The sequence below is a fragment of the Myotis yumanensis genome, unplaced genomic scaffold (genome assembly GCF_028538775.1).
Source record: "Myotis yumanensis isolate MYYU_CA2020_CCGP unplaced genomic scaffold, mMyoYum1.0.hap1 SCAF_3, whole genome shotgun sequence".
NCBI lineage: Eukaryota > Metazoa > Chordata > Mammalia > Chiroptera > Vespertilionidae > Myotis > Myotis yumanensis.
In genome coordinates this window covers 72,171,057-72,191,439 of record NW_027223754.1, presented here as the reverse complement: position 1 = coordinate 72,191,439, position 20,383 = coordinate 72,171,057, and positions in this window count along the sequence as shown.

The following is a 20,383-nucleotide window of genomic DNA, read 5'->3' as shown; positions in this document are numbered from 1 at the left end:
TTTCCTTGCATGAGAAGATATATAAGAAAAAATATTTCTATCAGAAATTTCAAAATTTTCTTACCTTTGTTTTCCTCTAGGATTTTTATGATTTTGAGTCTAGCATTTAAGTCTTTAATCCATTTTGAGGTGGTCTAGTTTAATTTCTCTCTTTTTATTTATTTATTTATTTTTTTGGCATGAAATATTTCTTCCATCCCTTTTCTTTTAGTCTGTGTGTATCTTCTGTTCAGAGATGGTCTCTTGTAGACAGCGAATATATGGTTCTTGTTTTTGTATTTATTCAGCTACCCTATGTCTTTTGAATGGATCATTTAATCCATTTACATTTAAAGTGGTTATTGATAGATACATATTTATTGCCATTTTGTTCTTTTAACTATGTTCCTTGGTTCATTTTCCTCTGCTTCTTTTACCCCTTCAACATTTCTTGTGGTATTTTTTTGTTTGTTTAGTTTTTCCTTGTCTGGGAAGTTCTTTATTTCTTCTTCAATTTTAAATGACAGCCTTGCTGGGTAAAGTAGTCTTTGTTGTAGGTCCTTGCTTTTCATCACTTTGAATATTTCATGCCAATCCATTCTGGCCTGAAATGTTTCTGTTAAGAAATTGGCTGATAGTCTTATGGGAGCTCCCTTATAGTTAACTGTCTTTCTCTTGCTGCTTTTAAGATTATCGTTTTGCCTTTAACCTTTGGCATCTTAATTATTATACGTCTTGGTGTGGGCTTTTTTGGCTTCGTCTTGTTTGGAACTTTCTGTGATTCCTGGATTTGTGTATCATTTTCCTTCTCCAGGTTAAGAAAGTTTTCAGTCATTTTTTTGTGTTGTTTTTTTTCAAGTAGGTTCTTTATCCCTTGCTCTCTCTCTTCTCATTCTGGTACCTCTGTAAAGTGGATGTTAGTTTGCTTCATGTTGTTCTAAAGACCTTTAAACTATCCTCATATTTTTTAATTCTTTTTTTTTTCTTTTGCTGCTCTGATGGGGTATGTTCTGCCACTTTTTCTTCCAAATTACTGATTTGGTCCTCTGTCTCATCCAACCTATATTTTATTCCTTCCAGTGTACTTTTCATTTCAGATATCATATTCTTTATTTCTCACTGGTTCTTTTTTATGGCTTTTATGGCCTTTTCCATGTTGTTGTAATTCTCATTAAGTTCTTTGTAGTTCGCTCTAAGTTTCTTGAGCACTTTTATAACCTTTTATTTGAACTCAATATCTGGTAAATTGCTTACCTCCAATTCATTTAGCTCTTCTTTTGGAGATTTCTCCTGTTCTTTTATTTGAGGCATGTTTTTGTTTTGTTTTGTCTGTTTCCCCAATTTGACTGCCTCTTTGTGTTTGCTTCTATGAATTAGGTAGATGTTCCAAGACTCCCAGACTTGATAGGATGGCCTTATATTGTAGATGTATATTGTGGGATCTTGTGACACGATCTCCTTGATCACTTGGACTGGCTGATTCGGGAGTGTGCCTTGTGTGGGTTATGTTGGCCTTCCTGTTGTAATTGAGTTTTGATTGCTATTGGTCAATTCATGTGTTGGGTCAACCTTCAGGCTGGCTGACTGTGAGGATCTATCCTTGCCACATTGTATAAGCTTCTGCGCAGGGTGCTGATCATATGAAGCTGAATTCGCCTCAGCAGGGTTTGGTGCCTGCCAAGATCTCCCTTTGGATATGGTGCCTATGAAGCTCATTGGATCCTGTTTTGTTTATGTCTGATGCTGGCCACTGGGTGTGTTGGTTCTTGTGCAACTTAGGAGGGATTCTGATAAAAGCCAAATCAGAGGCTGCCTGTGACTGACCTTGGGTAACCTATTTGGAGCTACAAAGTCATCCACAGTTTGTGGCTCCCTCTGCTGGACCTGGCTGTGTGCAAGAAGGATTAATCTGCTCACCAAGGCTGGCTTTTACCAGCACCAGTCTCTGGGGAAGGTGAACAAAGTCTCAAGAAACCCTGAGATCTGGCGTCTGCCTGCTAGCTATTTGCCTGTTAAGTGGAGTCACTAAAATATCGTCTGGCAGTTACTAGGGTTATATATAATTGGTTCTCAGTGAGTCACCAGATAGGGGTGAGAGATGTTCACCAGATCTATATAGGTTCAAACTTGTAGTTTGAGCATGAGGTCACTCAGCAAATATCTCAGGGTCTACCAAGTCATTTGCATGGTGCTCGCACACCTTTGTGGTGGGGAAGGGACTCCGGAAATCATTAGGTTAATGCCAGCAGTATTTGTCAGGCCTAAACTGACCAAGATTCTACAAAGGGAATCTTGTAAAGAGAAGGTTCTACACTGGTTGAGCATGTGATGGAAAAATTTCCCTTGTCCTAGGGCAGGGGTGGGCAACCTTTTTGTGAGTGCGTGCCAAAACCAGCAAAATCTCTGACTCAAAATTCTTCCGCGTGCCAACCCTAATTTTTTGAGAACATGTTATGCCTACTTGATATCTCTTAAGGTGTACGTATGTGAAGAACCTGGAAGAAATAATAAAATTCATTCGAGCGACAAAAACACAGTATATGATGATGAAAAATACATTTATTTTTAATGTATACATGTACACTGATAGTCCGACAGAAAACTTTATGACTCCATTTGATATTATCAGTGGGACTTTTGCTGCTGCATCACTGATGACAGAGATTTTACACCAGGTTTATATTTCGTGACCTTCAGAGATATGCACGAGCTACTACTTTCATCCGTCAGGCTACTTCTATTATGAGACTTAACAAAATTCATCACTGAGAACAAAGATTCACAAGCATATGTGGATGAAACCAAAACACTGGTCTGACCTAGGAAGGAAGGGAGAGTTAAGGCAGAGGCATAGAAATTGCTCTTCCCCTCTCTTGTCAATCCATGCCTATGGTCTTTAAGATGACTTGTTATGTAAAATTAATTATTTATCTAAGATGCACCTATACTGAATTTATCTGAAAAATAAGGAAGTCGATATTAAGAAAGAAATTGTAAATGGAAGATTACAAGAGAGGGTTTCGTGTGCCAGCAAAAGTTACTGGCGTGCCATGTTTGGCACACGTGCCAGGGGTTGCCCACCCCTGTCCTAGAGCTATATAATTTAGTATGTCCCAGGAGCCTGGTCTCAGCAGGATAAGGCCTCTGGGAGTTGGGATAGGCAGAAGTGCCAACCAGGCTTGAGTGAAGTTAGAGGGTGTGGCCCCTGCCCCAAAGCGCACAGCTCTGTCACTGACACCCCTTTAGTTCTACTCAAACATTTGCACCCCAGCCCAGGCAGCTGACTCCTCAGCAGGGCAGGAGCTCTGTAGGATGGCCTGACAGGGAATCTGGAGATGGGGCTATTGCTTTCTCCTAGGCTGATGCCTTATAGAGGGCAAGCTCCACCCAAGAATGATGGTATCAGTACTTTTTTTATTTTGTCTTTGATTTTTTGTAATTTGAATATGTGATTTGGATATGACATCAATTAATTTTGGAAAATATTTAGATAGTACTTAAATATTTATTTTCTTTTTTCTCTTCTTTTGGTATATATATATCTTTTTTAAACTGCCCCATAGTTCTTGAATGTTGTGTTCCATGCTTTCTTTGTTTTTCAGTTTGGGAAGTTCTTATGGACATATTTTTAACTTCACTAATTCTTTTCTCAGCTGTGTCCATTCTGATAATCTCATTAGAGGCATTTAAGAAAAAGTTCTATTATAGTGTTTTTTATTTCTAGCATTTCCTTTTGCTTCTTTGTGTTTCAAACTCTCTGCTTACATAACACGTCTTCTTTCATGCTGTCTGTTTTTTCTATTAGATTCCTTAACATATTAATAATAGTTAATTTAAATTTCTCATCTAATAATTCTAAACTTTCTGAAAGATCTAAGAAGAATGGATTTTCCTGTTGTCAATATAATCTTTAGATTTACTTTGGTTCTCATCGGCTTATAGAGTTGTTCAACTTCAGCTGCCTCCTGCACATCTCCTACTGGGGATGTGCCCGCAACCCAGGTACATGCCCCCGACCGGAATCGAACCGGGGACCCTTGAGTCCACAGGCCGACGCTCTATCCACTGAGCCAAACCGGTTTCGGCAACTTTAATTTTCTTGTCTTCTTTCTAGTTTTTCTGCCCACTACTGAAAGTAAGGAATCACAGTTTTCAACTATTATTGTTGATTTGTTTTTTACTCCCTTCAATTCTATCTTTTATTTCATGTATTCGTGATTCCTGTCATTAGATGGACACATCCAGCATTTATTTATTTTATAAATGTGATGTATTTTTGATGAATTGCCCCTTTTGTCATTATAATATATCAATTTGTGTTTTCATTAACAATTTTCCTGATATTAATATATTTCCTCCAGTTTACTTTTGATTACTGTTTGAATGGTATATTTTTATTTATCTTTTTATTTCCAACCTTTTGTTTCTTTCAATATAAAGTGTGTCTCTTATAAACAAAAAACAGTGGGGTATACTTAAAAAAAAACACCTAACCTGCTATATCTACCTTTTGATTGTAGTGTTTATCTATTTGCATTTAATAATCACTGATATAGTAGAAATTTTCTCTTATTTTGATTTTATTTTCTATATGTCTTAGGTTCTGCTGTTTCTGTATTCCTCTATTACTGCCTTCTTTGGGTTATTTCAAGTGTATAATTTTAATCCCTTCATCATTTTTTTTTACAATAGTTAACTATAGTGGCCTCTAGACTACTATTTTTATTGCCTTTAAAAATGGTTGGTTTTCAGATTGCTGTGGAGCTGAGGCAGGGCAGATGGGGATAGGGCAAGCTGAAATGCCACAAAAATCAGTGTTTTTATTGAGATGAGATTCAGATGATTTTCTTGAGAAAAACTCAACCCCGGTTGTTGCAGGACTTTGATTAATTTCCAGACTTCTGAAAAAGTTTACTTTAACGACCTCTTCAGAGGCTGTCCCCAGTTCACAATAATAAGTCTAGGTACCATTCATCACCATACATATTTACAAATCTACTTTATTATTTACAACACTATTTATCTCTCTGGTTGTCTTCATTTATTTTGTTTGAGAGTCTTTAAGCAAATATGTATAAGGAAGAGAAAAAAATCAGGGTGATAAGATCAAAAGGTCTGATCAAATTAAATATTTTATAGAATAAACTTTGCCTTGAGTCTCCTATTAAAGCCTTATGAGAATTTTCTTGAACCTGCCTTACAATATATATACAAGTATGTCAATGGAAAAATCTCCTCTCCAAAATTTCCTTTTGTAAAGAATAGCATATTTATTGTATGACAATAAGAACTGATCTATCACTAGTTTTCAACCCCTAAAACATGAGATGCACAAGTGATATATCTGACCAATGTTGTCAAATTCTCATGTATTTAACTAGGTCTAAGTATACCCCTCTTGAACAGACCCTATTATCCTATTCTCTTCCCTTCTGGCCATTTAGAGGTCAGTGCAAATGCTTTATGGCAGCGGTTCTCAACCTGTGGGTCACGACCCCTTTGGGGGTTGAACGACCCTTTCACAGGGCTCGCCTAAGACCATTGGAAAACACATACATAATTACATATTGTTTTTGTTATTAATCACTATGCTTTAATTATGTTCAATTTGTAACAATGAAATTGGAGGTCACTACAACATGAGGAACTGTATTGAAGGGTCACAACATTAGGAAGGTTGAGAGCCACTGCTTTATGGATTATGCTAAGCACTTGTCTTTTCAGTGTATAGAAATACTGTCTAAGACTTCTTAATGGTTAGAATATATATATATATATTAGAGATTATATAGAACAGTTACATTAATATATAATCTAAGTATATATAATATTTATGAATTTATTTATATATAAGTTGGACCCTAAGATTTTTTTAAAGCCTTGAACAGTATAGTCAAAAGGGGTAAACCATGATAATGACTTTAGAAAAAGCCATGATTTTCAGAGGCGAGATCAGAGGCCATTCCCAATGCTCTCCAGTGTAAACAGGTAGGACTCTAATTCACTTTTTAAAGTAATGAAAAGATAAATGTACTGGAGAGTTCAATGATAAATTTACTCTTTAATGTCTTTATATAGCTTTGAATTAGATCCTTAAGAAAATATTACCCTGGCTATTTCTTGACTTTATAAAAATACACTAAAACCAGAAATATAAGATTTATCTTGCAAACAGAAACTAATAAAACATCATCCATTGTCACGTCTCCAAATCCTTGTGAACATTTTTAAAAAGCCTTAGGACAACAGCAGAATAATACTCAGAATAAAATGATCACCCAGATAAAACAATTAGATTTTCCTACTCAAGTTATTGAACATCAAAGGAGGGATCCATTTGATAAAGACCCCTGTAAATATTATAAGCAAAAAAGTATATTGGAAAAACAATTGGTTTGTAATAGCTTACAAATCGGAGAGGAAAGAATTAGTAGTTGATGAATGAATGTTCTCTAAGGAGAATCAAGTACCCAGTTTTCCATTTTACTATAAAAGTCAGAAAAAGAACTTTTTTGAAATATTAAAGGGCAACTGTGATTGTTAATTTTATGTCAATTCGACTGTGCTACAGGATGACCAAGTAGTTTGGTATGTTTATTAGGGAATTTCTAGATGAGATTAACATTTGAATTGATAGATTGTGTAAAGCAATTGGCCACTCCAACAAGAATGGGCCTTATCTAATCTTCAGAAGGCCTAAATAGAATAAAAGGCTAGTAGAAAAAATTCTCTCTCTCTGCCCAACTGTTTTTGAGGTGGAATATCAGTCTTATCCTGACTTTGGACTTGGACTCAGACTAAAACTTAGGATCCTCGGCCAGCAGTCGCCAACTGGTGGTCCGCGGACCATTGGTGGTTCATGAGGTCTGGACGGTTGGCAACCGCTGGAAGGTGGCCCACAGTGAGCAAATTAGTAATGCCAGACCTACCTTGGTATAATGTAGAGGGACATATTCAAAGGCTTAGGGAGGTTGAAATGTTACAATGCATTTGTCATTTAAGACAGAAGACACACCTTTCACTATTACTATGAGAATTAAATTTGTGAGGAGAGTTCCAGAATCTTTGAAGAAGTCTGTGATGGAGTTTTCTTATAGGCCAGATCTTACAGTGGTGATGGCAGTCTCTGAATTGGGCAAGTTAAATGTAGTGGGAGTAATTGGGCCTCAGTGGCAGGAGCCAGTGGCTGCTCTCAGTGTCCAAAGGCAAGGTTGATGTTCCTATAAGGGGCAGCAGAGTCAAAGCAGCAATCAGAGTAGTCTGACTCACCAGCCCCTGTGGTGTGGGCTTGCTAATTATGGTGTTCCTAGAAGTACATGCAAAACCTAATAAGTTCTTACTTGACCCTGACTGGTGTGGCTCAGTTAGTTGGAGCATTGTCCTATATACCAGAAGGTGGTGTGTTTGGTTCCTAGTCAGGACACATACCCATGTTGTGTGGGTTTGAGCCCCAGTTGAGGTGCGTGAGGGAGGCAACCAATAGATCACATTGATTTTTCTCTCTTTCTCTCTCTCTCTCTCTCGCTCTCTCTCTCTCTCTCTCTCTCTCTCCCTCTTCCTTCTCTGAGATCAATAAAATATCTTATTAAAAATAAATAAATAAAATAAATTCTTACTTGATCTGCATAAGCTGAAAAGTTTGAGCTTAAATAATAAAAATCTATCCTGAATCATGAAAACGGAAATCATGACTCCTCAATAATTCCCAGACTTGATCCAGTTCACTGGTACAGTCTCAGCACCCTTTGAATAAAGGGGAGGCTGTCCCTTTGAGGAAGGATCCTGATACACTGCCCAAAATTTATACTGTTAATCTTTCTCCTGGCCTTCTCCAAAGGGACTGAGAGTCTTTTACCAGGGTAACTGTGCATTTGGGGAAAAGGAAATAAGACCTTTGGGGGACCACTGGACATTGGTTTTGAACTGACAGTAATTCTGAGACCCAAAATGTTATTGTTGTTCACCAGTAAGAGCAGTGACTCATGGAGGTGATTGATTGAATTTTAGCTCAGATTCTTCTCTCAGAGTGCAAAGTGGTCCTCAGATCCTTCTTGTCATTTCCCCATTGCTAGAATGCATAACTGCAATAGATATTCTCAGATGCAGGCAGAATCCTCACATTGGTTTCCTGAGCAGTGGGAAAGGCTGAACCAAAGCCATTTGAACCTTCTGGAGTACGTAATCTACCTTAACTTTTACCTTCTAACTGCCAGACAACATTACTTTACAGACAACTATACTATTCATTTTTAATATCATGATTTGTTTTCTTATTGTTTTTGTCTTTTTTACTTTGTCTCTCTCTTACTCTTTTTCTTTCTCTTTCCTTTGTTCCTTCTTTTATTTCTCATATTACCATCCCCCCCAAAATTTTAGTTTATATGTTTATGCTGCATTTAATGCATCTTTGTAAGCCACTTTAAGTAATTTCTGGGAGAAAATTGGTTTTAAGTAAATAAATGAATAAATAACTGTGTAAACTGTAATTTACATTAGAAATCATTTGATTTCCTTTTTGTCTACTACAGTAAAATTTTACTTTAAAATTATATAGTATTGAAAGAAAAATACCAGAAAGATATTTTATATTTGAGAACCATAATAAACAAAATAGACTTACAGAGCTGTTGGTATATAAAGTCAACAGCCCATTGAACTGTTGGTCTAGATGCAAGTAGAGAGAACCACACTATATTTTAATTACTACAGAATAAGGACTTTCTCATATAATGAAGACTACGTGCTTGTACACAAGAATAATATACTCCCCATACTCGTGATATAAGCCTAAAATATTCTGTTGCTGGTTGTCCCTTGGGGATACAACTTAAATTTAAATGAAGTTATCTAAGAAGATTTAAGTACAGTTGTATATAGTGGGAAATAAGTATCCCTATGCGTTTATGTTTCTGGTCCCCAAACCAAGAATTGACACAGATCCTGCTGGCCTGGTGATAGGATCCAAGATATTTTCACTATTACAGCAGGGCAAAACATCTGGTATCATCATATAAGCTTTGATTCTGAACTGAGGACTCAGAGAGCTGAGTAGAGGCAACCATAAAACTAAAGATAAACCAGTTTCACTCAGAATGCTGCTGCAAATCCACATTTAAAAATTCTAAATTAGATATCTAAGAAAAAATATCTAGCACTAGAAAGGCAGCCATCAAAACAAACAACTACATAATTAGTTCATGCTTTTAAGAATTTATATTATAAAATAAATTAAAGTGCTTTAAATAATAATTTATTGAAATTATTTCCAAAAGAAAATGATGAAATAATATGAGAAATAAAGGACAAAATCATGCAGACATGAAAAAAAAACACCCCGAGGATATAAAAATAGAAATCTTATGGAAAGCACAGTAATTGAATTCATAATATAGTTAATCAAGGATGCTGGACATAAAATCAATCTTTAATGAAAAATATTCTGATCCACTGCAAAAATAACCAATCTAGAAATGAAATAACAAGTAAAAATTATATACTTCATAATGACAGAATTTGTAAGCTACACAGAAATAAATTGTATAAACACTGTTTAAACCTTTTAGTAATCAAATGATAAACCATATTAAAATAGATAAAAAGGCATAAATAAACTAAGGCATAAAATCACAATGAAATGGAAAACTCAACTTCAAAAAAATGTCAGTTCTCCATAGCATTAATTGATAAATGAAACTACATTCAAAAATTAAATAATTTTGCTCGTTGATTGGCTGGTAAAAGTTGTCCAGCTGATACTAAAGTCCATAATAATAATTAAAAGGGTCTTCTTTTTCCACCTCAAATGGACTAACAAGGAGTTGATGCATGCTCTATCTAAAACAAAGACAAAATAGCCAAAACATGTTAAACAACAGATTTCAAAACACTAGATAGCAGGTAACAAGGATAGTGATGGTGACAGATGAGAGGCAAACAAAATTACCCCTATGGTAGCCCAACCTTTCTTCCTTGAGAGAGTTTCCAGGCCATGGCACACATAGAAACATGGAACAGACTGACAAATCACAGAGGGAAGGCGAGGGTAAGTGGAGAGAGATTAACCAAAGAGCTTATATGCATATATGGACACAGACAATAGTTTGGTGAAGGCCTGGAGTGGCAGGCGGGAAGGGGGGTGGTAGTGGTATGTATGTGCAGCCTGGGGGGAAAAGGGGGGCATCTGTAATACTTTCAACAATAAAGGTAAGTTTTTATATAAGAACAATACAGAGAGAGCCCAATAGATTTTCTGATCTGAGGAGAGTGAGCTGAGAGTTCACAGAGACGAAGGTGTCAACAGTGGTTCACAGATCAGAGTAATGGAGAAGAGATAGACATCCAGAAACCTGCACAGGCTACCTCCCAAGTAATTAGCTGAATATTGATAAGTGGATATGTGTGAGAAAAACACACGAGGCTGGAGAAAGAGCTAAAGTAAAGCATTGGTGGTAACAGTGTTAGAGCCCTGAACTCACAGGGCCTCTTCCCATCAACCAGTGTGGAAAACCACAGGGCACTGGGGTAGTACACAAAAGGGGCTTGTCTGAGTAGTGAAATATAATTATTCCTGGGTGAGCACTGCTGTGGTCTCACCTAGCAAATCTTATAAATATCAGGTCAACTATCACTCTCAGAAGCTTCCCAAGAAACCAAGCATAGCTTCACTTTGAGAGATATCTATAGCTAAGAGTTACCTGATCTAATTTAGTGTGTCCTCAGGATTAAAGATCTCTTAAATCATAAGGAGCCTATGACCATGTTTCCAGGAAGGAGGTGTTTTAATAACTAACTCTAACACAAGAAATAAAATCTAGTGAGCCACCGAGGGTGGCTCAGTTGGTTAAGCATTTTTCTGGTGCACAGGGAGATCTCCAGTTCAATTCCTGGTCAGGGCACATGCCTGGGTTGTAGGCTCAATCCCCAGTAGGGGGTGTGCAGGAGGCAGCCAATGGATGGTTCTCTCATCATTGATGTTTCTATCTCTCTCTCCCTCTCCCTTCTCCTTCTCTCTCTCTCTCTAAAAATCAATAAAAAACATATATTTAAAAAGTTTTATAGCCATTCATTTATTATTCTATTGAAATACAGGATGTAGTAAATGTAGGTTTACAGTTATCCATATGGAAGATAAAACAGTAATTTTAAATAATAAATAATAATACAAGAATAAACTTTGTGTTTCACCTACTCAAAACTGTACACTTATTTTTGCCCAACCCTGTATTTAAACTCATAGTTTACTATCTGCCACCAAATCAATCAATATATAGTCAAAACTTTGCATATGATATGCTGTTAGAGTAAAATTGGTATTGGGGAAGAAAACTAAAATAAATTACAATAGTACAAGAGCTCTTTGGGAAACAAATTATAGGTAACATAAAACAAGAAAAATAAACATAATCTATTTATTAGATTATCTAATTTATTTATTTCTGAAATATAATATTTCCAGTAGCTCTTTGGTAGGGCCTGGGAATTCTGAAATGCACTTTTTATTGGATACATTTCAAATGTTTCATTAGGACTAATATTATTCCAAGACTTCTTATTTTGTCTTCAAGTGATCCCTCTATCAGAGAAAGTAAAAGTTTTACCACTTGGTGGTGCTGGTGGATAATATAAAAACAAATTATTCCTGTAGCATAATTTGAGAGAGCTGGTTATAGTGAGTTAAATACAATCGAGGGAAGGACAGCTTCATTCACCTCTGTCATCCCCTATTTTTCATTTCTTCTTTTGACATAAAGAGTATAAATTAGGCAGAATGGTTACTACTGATGGCTTGGGTCCCTGCTAACTAGCATAGGAACAGAGATCTTTAACACAGATTTCATGGCATCAGAGATTGATGATTAATGAGGCTATTATTTTCCTTTTTAAATCGTCCCGGCAGCAGTCTGCAAGATCGGTTCAATTACACACTTTATTTTCATCCTCTCAAAAGGACACGTTTTTGTACGACCGTTCATATTTTTACCTAGCATAATGACCACTGGTTGTACTCTTCTGTTCTTGATAGGAATGCAAGTATTTTAACACGTTATTAAATGTTTTTACTACTGAAATTAATAATAAATACATGTACATACTTGAGTAGTGTTCAATTATAGTTGATGTCAGAATATTTTCAAATAGAGTGACAAGCAAATGGCTCAATGCCGTTTACTATTTATAATGATTGTTTGAGCCTTACCTTCAGAAATATATTGCTTTATCAAAAGCAAGCTCTCCTAAGGTGAGCTTTTCATATTTATTTGGCAGTGTTTTTCATATTTATTTGGCAGTGTTTTTTACTTAGTTTAACTTCAGCTTTCACATTTTAAAAAATGCATGTATTATATAATTTTTTATAAAGTGTCGGATCATGTATTTGTTCAATCACATAAATACAAAGAAGAGTTGTGTCACGGATACATATTTTTTTTTCTACAATCTATTAACCAGGCACAAGTCCATGAATTTCTAATGTCCAGAGTTAACCTAGCCTACAGGGCTCTACAGGGGGTGTGAGATGGAGGAATTATATAGAAAGGATTTTCAATGACAAAATGAAAGTTTTCAGTTTTTCACTTCAAAGAATAAAGCTCAGCAGATACACATTCTTTGTCACATTGATAGGCAGATACATTATTAACATCTTTGACTGGAAGGAAGGGCAGCTTGAAGAGCTCCAGTTCTGGTTCTATATACATAAAAGACTAAGCAGTTAACCCTGCCACTGAACAACAACTGTTCTACAAACAAGGCAAAGAATGAACCCAAAGCTTATTTGTAACTATTTGTCTATTCATACTTAAGGTTATATACTGCATGCATGTTTTAAGTTTTCATGAATACTTTTTATTATTTAAATGAAGTTGGTAACAATGAGGGAATTTAGGGGAAAAAATGACACACTACCAAATGCACGCAAAAATTAATATAACAGCCTACAATTCTGAAAGCCCACAGATATATAGAATCACTCATCCACCTTTTCTCATATAACACATAATTAAACTCATTAGCAAGATCTACTCAGAATGGATTAAAACAAAGTTTTAGTAGGCTGCCTATTATAACAATCTGAAGTTTTGTCAAAATCCTGTTAATATTGAGAAACTTATTTTAGCCTTATTGTGGACTAGCTTTATTTTCCAGTAATAAACTTTTATGTTGTTACTCTTTTACTCTGTAAATACAGCAAAAAATAATTATCCGTATTTGATTAATTAGTCTTAGCTTTCCTTCACAGCACACTTTTTCTGCAAGTCATTTTTTCTTATCCTTCTTCTTATTTTGAGCATGATAAATAAATGACACAAATGAAACAATAAATAAACAAAAGAAGTTACTCCCTCATAAGTAACTGGACATTATTTTCCTCACCTACAGCAAGTAGGTTATATTCTTTTGTGTGTTAGAGAATAGAAACACTGGGTTGTAATTCAAATGAAATCCAGTGTAGTCAGAGTTCTAGTATTGCCAGTTGTGAAATTGTTGGTCCACCATTTCAACTTTCTGGGATAGAATTTTCTTATTTATAAAAAGGCAAGGTATAGTTACTGAGAACTTGAAAGTTGGCTAGTCTAAACTGAGATGTAGGAAACTTTGAAATACAAAACAGATTTCAAAGACTTAATGTGAAAAACAAAAATTTGAAATATGTTATTAATAATTATATGTTGATTCCATGAAAAAATGATAATATTTTGGACATGATGGGTTACAAAAACACTAAAATCATTTAAATCTGCTTCTTTTGATATTTTAATATGTTGATTAGAAAATTTAAAATTACATGCTTGGCTCACAGTTTTGGCATGCATTGTCATTGTATAGGACAGTGCTGGTCTAGGAACTAAAATTTTTAAAAATATATATTTTATTGATTTTTTTTTACAGAGAGGAAGGAAGAGGGATAGAGAGTTAGAAACATTGATGAGAGAGAAACATCGATCAGCTGCCTCCTACACATTCCCTACTGGGGATGTGCCCACAACCAAGGTACATGCCCTTGACCGGAATCGAACCTGGGACCTTTGAGTCCGCAGGTCAATGCTCTATCCACTGAGCCAAACCTGTTCAGGCTAGGAACTAAAATTTTAAGGGTGTTTTTGCTCATAACAACAAAAAAAACATCCCAATGAGCCTATATCGATTACTTTAAAGATGATATATTTGTTATTTTAGAATATTTACTTTACTATTTAAATGGAATATTATTTTTTTCCTAATGAAATATTTCTTTCAAGATTTCAAACTTGTATTGTTCTTTGCATTCTTTAGATTAAAAATCAAACCACTGGCACTTCCTTAGTAAAAACTATTCATATCTATGAACTTGATCCTTTTACACTAATGATACAATTTTGAAGGAAATACTGGTAGCTGTCACCAAGGAAGGGCACCTATTTAGTCAACCAAAGCAGCCATGTCAACTTATTCTCAATTATACATCACTAGAGGCCTGGTGCACAAAAATTTGTGCACTTGGGGGGTCCCTCAGCCCAGCCTATGCCCTCTTGCAGTCTGGGACCCCTCGGAGGATGTCCACCTGCTGGCTTAGGCCCACTCCCTGGGGGATCTGGCCCAAGCTGGCAGTCAGTCATCCCTGTGGCAGCCTGGCAGCCCTCGAGGGATGTCCACTTACCAGCAGGGAGCAGACCTAAGCTGCAGTCGGACATCCTTAGTGCTGCTGAGGAGGCAGGAGAGGCTCCCGCCACCACTGCTGTGCTGGCAGCCATCAGTCTGGCTTGTGGCTGAGCAGAGCTCTCCCTGTGGGAGCACTCTGACTACCAGGGGACAGCTCCTGCATTGAGCATCTGCCCCCTAGTGGTCAGTGTGTGTCATAGTGAGCCGTCATTCCCAGTTGTTCTGCTGTTAGGGTCAATTTGCATATTACCCTTTTATTATATAGGATAGAGGCCTGGTGCACGGGTGGGGGCCGACTGGTTTTCCCTGAAGGGTGTCCCGGATCAGGGTGGGGGGTCCCACTGGGATGCCTGGCCAGCCTGGGTGAGGGGCTGAGGGCCGTTTTCAGGCTGGCCGAGTCCCTTGGTGAGGGAAGCTCCCAGCCTCTCCTTTTTTTCTTTTTTCTTTTTTTTATTTTGAGATTTATTCACCTTCTATAATTGAAACTTTGTTGCCTTGAGTGGAGCTCATAGCCGGCCAGGCGGGTGAGAAGCTTGGCTTCCTCCATCTCCAGGGGCAACCCAAGCCTCCTGCTTGCTCCAGCTCCGTGGCCACGGCCGGCTGAAAGCAGGTATCTGGGGTTTATTTACCTTCTATAATTGAAACTTTGTTGCCTTGAGTGGAGCTCAGACCCGGCCGCAGCAGGAGGGAAGCTTGGCTTCCTCCATCACTGGGGCAACCAAGCCTCCTGCTTGCTCCAGCTCCATGGCTGCCAGCCGCCATCTTGGTTGGGTTAATTTGCATATAGTCACTCTGATTGGATGGTGGGTGTGGCTTAAGGTGTAGTGAGGGTACGGTCAATTTGCATGTTTGTCTTTTATTAGTATAGATTCTCAGATCTACTCCTCCATTCAGAGTCCTGACTACTAGATTTGAATGCTAATGCTACCAACAAGCAAAATTTTCCAACATTAAACAATAGCATGTAAAAATATTATAATATGATATTTCTTAATTTGGTGATGAGGTTCTATTAGCCTGCCATAGAGACTCTGTAACACTGTGAGTTAACCCACATGTCCTTTATCAAGACCATCTCATCCTATATAATAAAAGTTTAATAAGCTAAGTTGTCGGGTCAGCCGCTCAACTATTCAAAATATAATATGCTAATCATATACTAAGGCTGCTCAACCACTCGCTATGATGTGCACTGACCACAGGGGGAAGACGCTCTGACCAGTAGATTAGCTTGCTGTTGGGGTCCAGCCAATCGGGACTGAGTGAGATGGGTCAGACATGCCCTGGAGCCTTCCCACAGTCCCTCCCTGGCTGGCCAACCTCCTGTGTCCCACCCTGGCCCCGATCATACACTAGTGTGGTCTCTTGGCCTGGCCTGCACCCTCTTGCAATCCAGGACCCCTCAGGAGATGTTGGAGAGCTGGTTTCAGCCTGACAGCATAACGAATGATGGCTATTGTGCTCAATGAAGGAGCTGCCACCTGGTGGTCAGTGTGCTCCCACAGGGGGAGCGCTGCTCAGCCAGAAGCCAGAGCCTTTCCTGCCTCCCCAGCAGCACTAAGGATGTCTGACTGGTGGCTTAGGTCCGCGCCCCATTGGATGAACATCCCCCGAGGGCTCCCGGACTGCAAGAGGGTGCAGGCCGGGCTGAGGGACCCCCTTCCCCTGAGTACAGGTATTTTGTGCACCGGACCTCTACTATAAAATACATGTTTTATAGATTTCCCTGGATTGCTCCTTTATACAAGCAAGAGATTATTTTAGAGGCTACCTAATTCTCGAGTCAGAAAAAATCCTAATGTCCCTATTCTTTATCTTGAAATGTCTGGCTACATGTTTGTAAAACATATCTTTTTTAAGTCAATGATTAAAGTGAGATTCTTTATAGCTAATTATATATGTTTCATAGTTAAAAAGCATTTATTCTCAAAGAAACTTTTTTGTTACGTTATATGACATTCAATAACTTCATTTGTTCAAAGAATAGCAAAAGTTATTCTCATAAAAGTATAGTTTCATTTGTTATTATATATGTATATACACTTTGATTGATTAAAGGCAGTGTTTATTAAAATACATTTCATTAAAAAATTTAATAGAAATAAGATATTCAAGTGGGTATACATTTTAGGGGACATCCTGTATATGCATTCATTCTGAAAATGCTGCCAACTTCTTTCTCTCTATAAGGCATTGGGCTATTTAAAGTACCATAAAGTAAGCTAAAATCCACAAGATTGGAAATTATTTTCTTAATGGTAATTCTTTCAGATGAAGAGTTTGGATGCAGTAGAATCCAGTTAAATTTCTGTGTTTTTCTTTTATTGTGTAAAGAAAAATTACTGAATGTTGATATTGAAAAATGTCATTAAAAAATTCCGTAGTCTTCAAATTGAACTCTTACTATTGAGTCATACTTGTTTATTTGTATATTTTAGGGTAACAATAGAAAATGACAACCAGAACAAATTGAATTATTTCTGTCATGGAACAGAATTGGAAAATGCCAGAACATTATAAATAGACTTCTGTCATGTTTTTCAAAACTATAAGGGAAAAATAATCCTATATAATAAAAGGCTAATATGCAAATTGTCCCCTCCACTGGGAGTTCGACTGGCAGTTCAACCAGGAGTTCGACCAGGAGGTGGGGCTGGCCCACCAACTGCCCGCAGCCCCTCCCCCCCTCCCGCTGGCCAACTGCCCATGGCCCCTCCCCCTGGAAGTTTCTGCCCCCTATTGCCCCTCCCCCACCCTGATCGGGGACAGGGGCCGGCCTGTGAACCACTCCCGGCCCCTCCCCTCGCTGTGCACGAATTCGTGCACAGGGCCTATAGTAAATAATAAATATTTAATACAGCATTTTAAAAAGATGCTAGGTAAACTTAATATTTAACAATTATTATTGGAAGTACTTAATTTTCCTCACTTAGCTTTATAGCATTAATGACAGAGTTCAAGAAGAATATTTCCTAAACAATATTAAATAAACATTATAAATTTTAGATTAAATCCTTTCCCTTTGGTTTTATTTTTCAATTCTATATAATTGTTTACAGAGTAGACTGGAATACATATTTCCACTTAAATATCACAAATTTAGAGAAAATATATGATGTACTGTAATGTGTTTGTTATGAGAAGGTCTCAATGACATCTTAAGCATTATCCCATTAAGATCAATTTGTTATTATAAATGAGGTGGTGGTTTTTCATATTCTTTTTTATTAGTGTAAAACTAGAACAGAGGAGTTAAATCACTGTGCTATGGAAATGATGCATTTAATTGGTGGGCTTAATATTCAATTTATTAAAAGGCAATCTATAGTTGCACTGTTATATTAGACTAGAAGCCGGATGCATGAAATTTGTGCAAGCATAGGCCTTCCTTCCCCTGGCTGCTGGCACTGGCTTCCCTACGGCACCCAGGATCTGGGCTTCCCTCTGGCCTCCGGCACCCGGGACCCGGGCTTCCCTCGCAGCCCCAGCTTCCTCCAGAAGGTCACCCGGAAGGATGTCCAGAAGGACATCTGGTCTAATTAGCATATTATGCTTTTATTATTATAGACTAGGGGCCCGGTGCACGAAATTTGTGCACTGGGTGTGTGTGGGGGGGAGTGTCCCTCAGCCCAGCCTGCCCCCTCCCACATACTGGGAGCCCTCAGGCATTGATCCCCATCACCCTCCAATCGCAGGATCGGCCCCTTGCCCAGGCCTGACGCCTCTGCCAGAGGCATCAGGCCTGGGCAGGGGACCCTCATTTTCCCCCAATCACTGGTTCTGCCCCCCGCCCAGTCCTGATGCCTCTGGCCCAGACGTCAGGCCTGGGCAGGGGACCCCCAGACCACTCTGATTGCTGGCTCCACCCCTGGCCCAGGCCTGATGCCTCTGGCCCAGGATTCAGGTCTGGGCAGGGGACCCCCCTCTCCCCCTGATCACCGGCTCAACCCTCGCCCAGGCCTGATGCCTCGGCCAGAGGCATTGACCCCCATCACCCTCCGATCGCCTGATCGGCCCCTTGCCCAGGCCTGACGCCTCCGCCAGAGGTGTCAGGTTTGGACAGGGGACCCCCATCTCCCCCCGATCACTGGCTCTGACCCCCGCCCAGGCCTGATGCCTCTGGCCCAGGAATCAGGCCTGGGCAGGGGACCCCCAGCCCCCTCCGATTGCTGGCTCTGGCCCCTGCCCAGGCCTGATGCCTTGGCCAGAGGAGTTGACCCTCATCACCCTCCGATCGCCGATCACTGGATTGGCCCCTTGCCCAGGCCTGAGGCCTCTGGCAGAGGTGTCAGGCCTGGGCAGGAGACCCCCAGCTCCCACCATTCCTGTCTCCGCCCCTGCTACCCACGATCTCTGGCACCGCCGCTGCCAAGACCTAAGTCCTCTGGTGGAGACCCCCAGCTCCCCACGATCTCCTGCTCTGCCCCTGCTTAGACCTAATGCCTCTGGCCAAGGCATTAGGCCTGGGCAGGGGACCCCCAGCTGCTCACGATTGCTGACTCCACCCCTGCCCATGCCTAACGCCTCTGGCCGAGGCCTTAGGCCTGGGCAGGGGACCCCCAGCTCCCCGTGGTTGCAGGCTCTGCCCCTGCCTAGACCTAACGCCTCTGGCCAAGGCATTAGGCCTGGGCATGGGACCCCCAGCTCCCTGATTGCAGGCTCCACCCCTGCCGAGGCCTCATGTCTTTGGCCAAGGCTTTAGGCCTGGGCATAGGATCCCTAGCTCCCCGGACTGCCGGCTCCATCCCTGCCCATCTCCCATTGCTGGCTCCACCCCTGCTTCCCTCTATCACTGGCAGGGGCGGCAAAGGTGCTGGTTCTCTGATCACAGCTGGGGGGCACTGCCCCCGGCTCTTAGCTTCCCCCTGGGTTTCCAATCACCTTCAGTGGCAGAGGGCTTCTTCAGTCCTTTACCTTTCGCCTCCCAGCATTTTGCCTACATATGCAAATTAGCCGCCATCTTTGTTGGCAGTTAACAGCCATCTTGGCTGGCAGTTAATTTGCATATCGCCCTGATTAGCCAACGTGAAGGGTAGCGGTCGTATGCTAATTACCATGTTTCTATTTTATTAGATAGGACGAGAGGCCAGGTGCACAAAAATTTGTGCACTCGGGGGAGAGGAGGTCCCTCAGCCCGGCCTGTGCCATCTTGCAGTCTGGGACCCCTCAGGAGATAACGACCTGCTGGTTTAGGTCTGCTCCCAGGTGGCAGAGGGCAGGCCCAATCCCTAGGTGCAGCCCCTGGTCGGGCTCAGAGCAGGGCCGATTGGGGAGTTGGGCCACTGCCCCCTGTCATGCACAGAGCAGGGTGGATCGGGAGGTTGCGATGCCACCCCTAGTCAAGCTCAGGGTAGGGCCGATTGGGGGGTTGGGGCACCGCCCCCTGTCACACTCAAGGCAGGGTCAATAGGGAAGTTACGGCGTCACCCCCTGTCATGCACAGAGCAGGGCCGATCAGGGGGTTGGGGCATTGCCCTCTGTCATGCACAGAGCAGGGCTGATAGGGGAGCTGATAGGGGAGTTGGGGCACTGCCCCCTGTCACACACAGAGCAGGGCAGATCAGGGGGTTGGGGCGCCGCCCTCTATCACCCACAGAGCAGGGCCGATCAGGGGGTTGGGGCACCGCCACTGTCACACTCAGGGCAGGGCCAATGGGGAGGTTATGGCTCTACCTTGCCACACACAGGGCAAGGCCCGTGGGGGGTGGGGGGTTTGGGGAGCCGCCCTCTATCACCCACAGAGCAGGGCCGATCAGGGGGTTGGGGC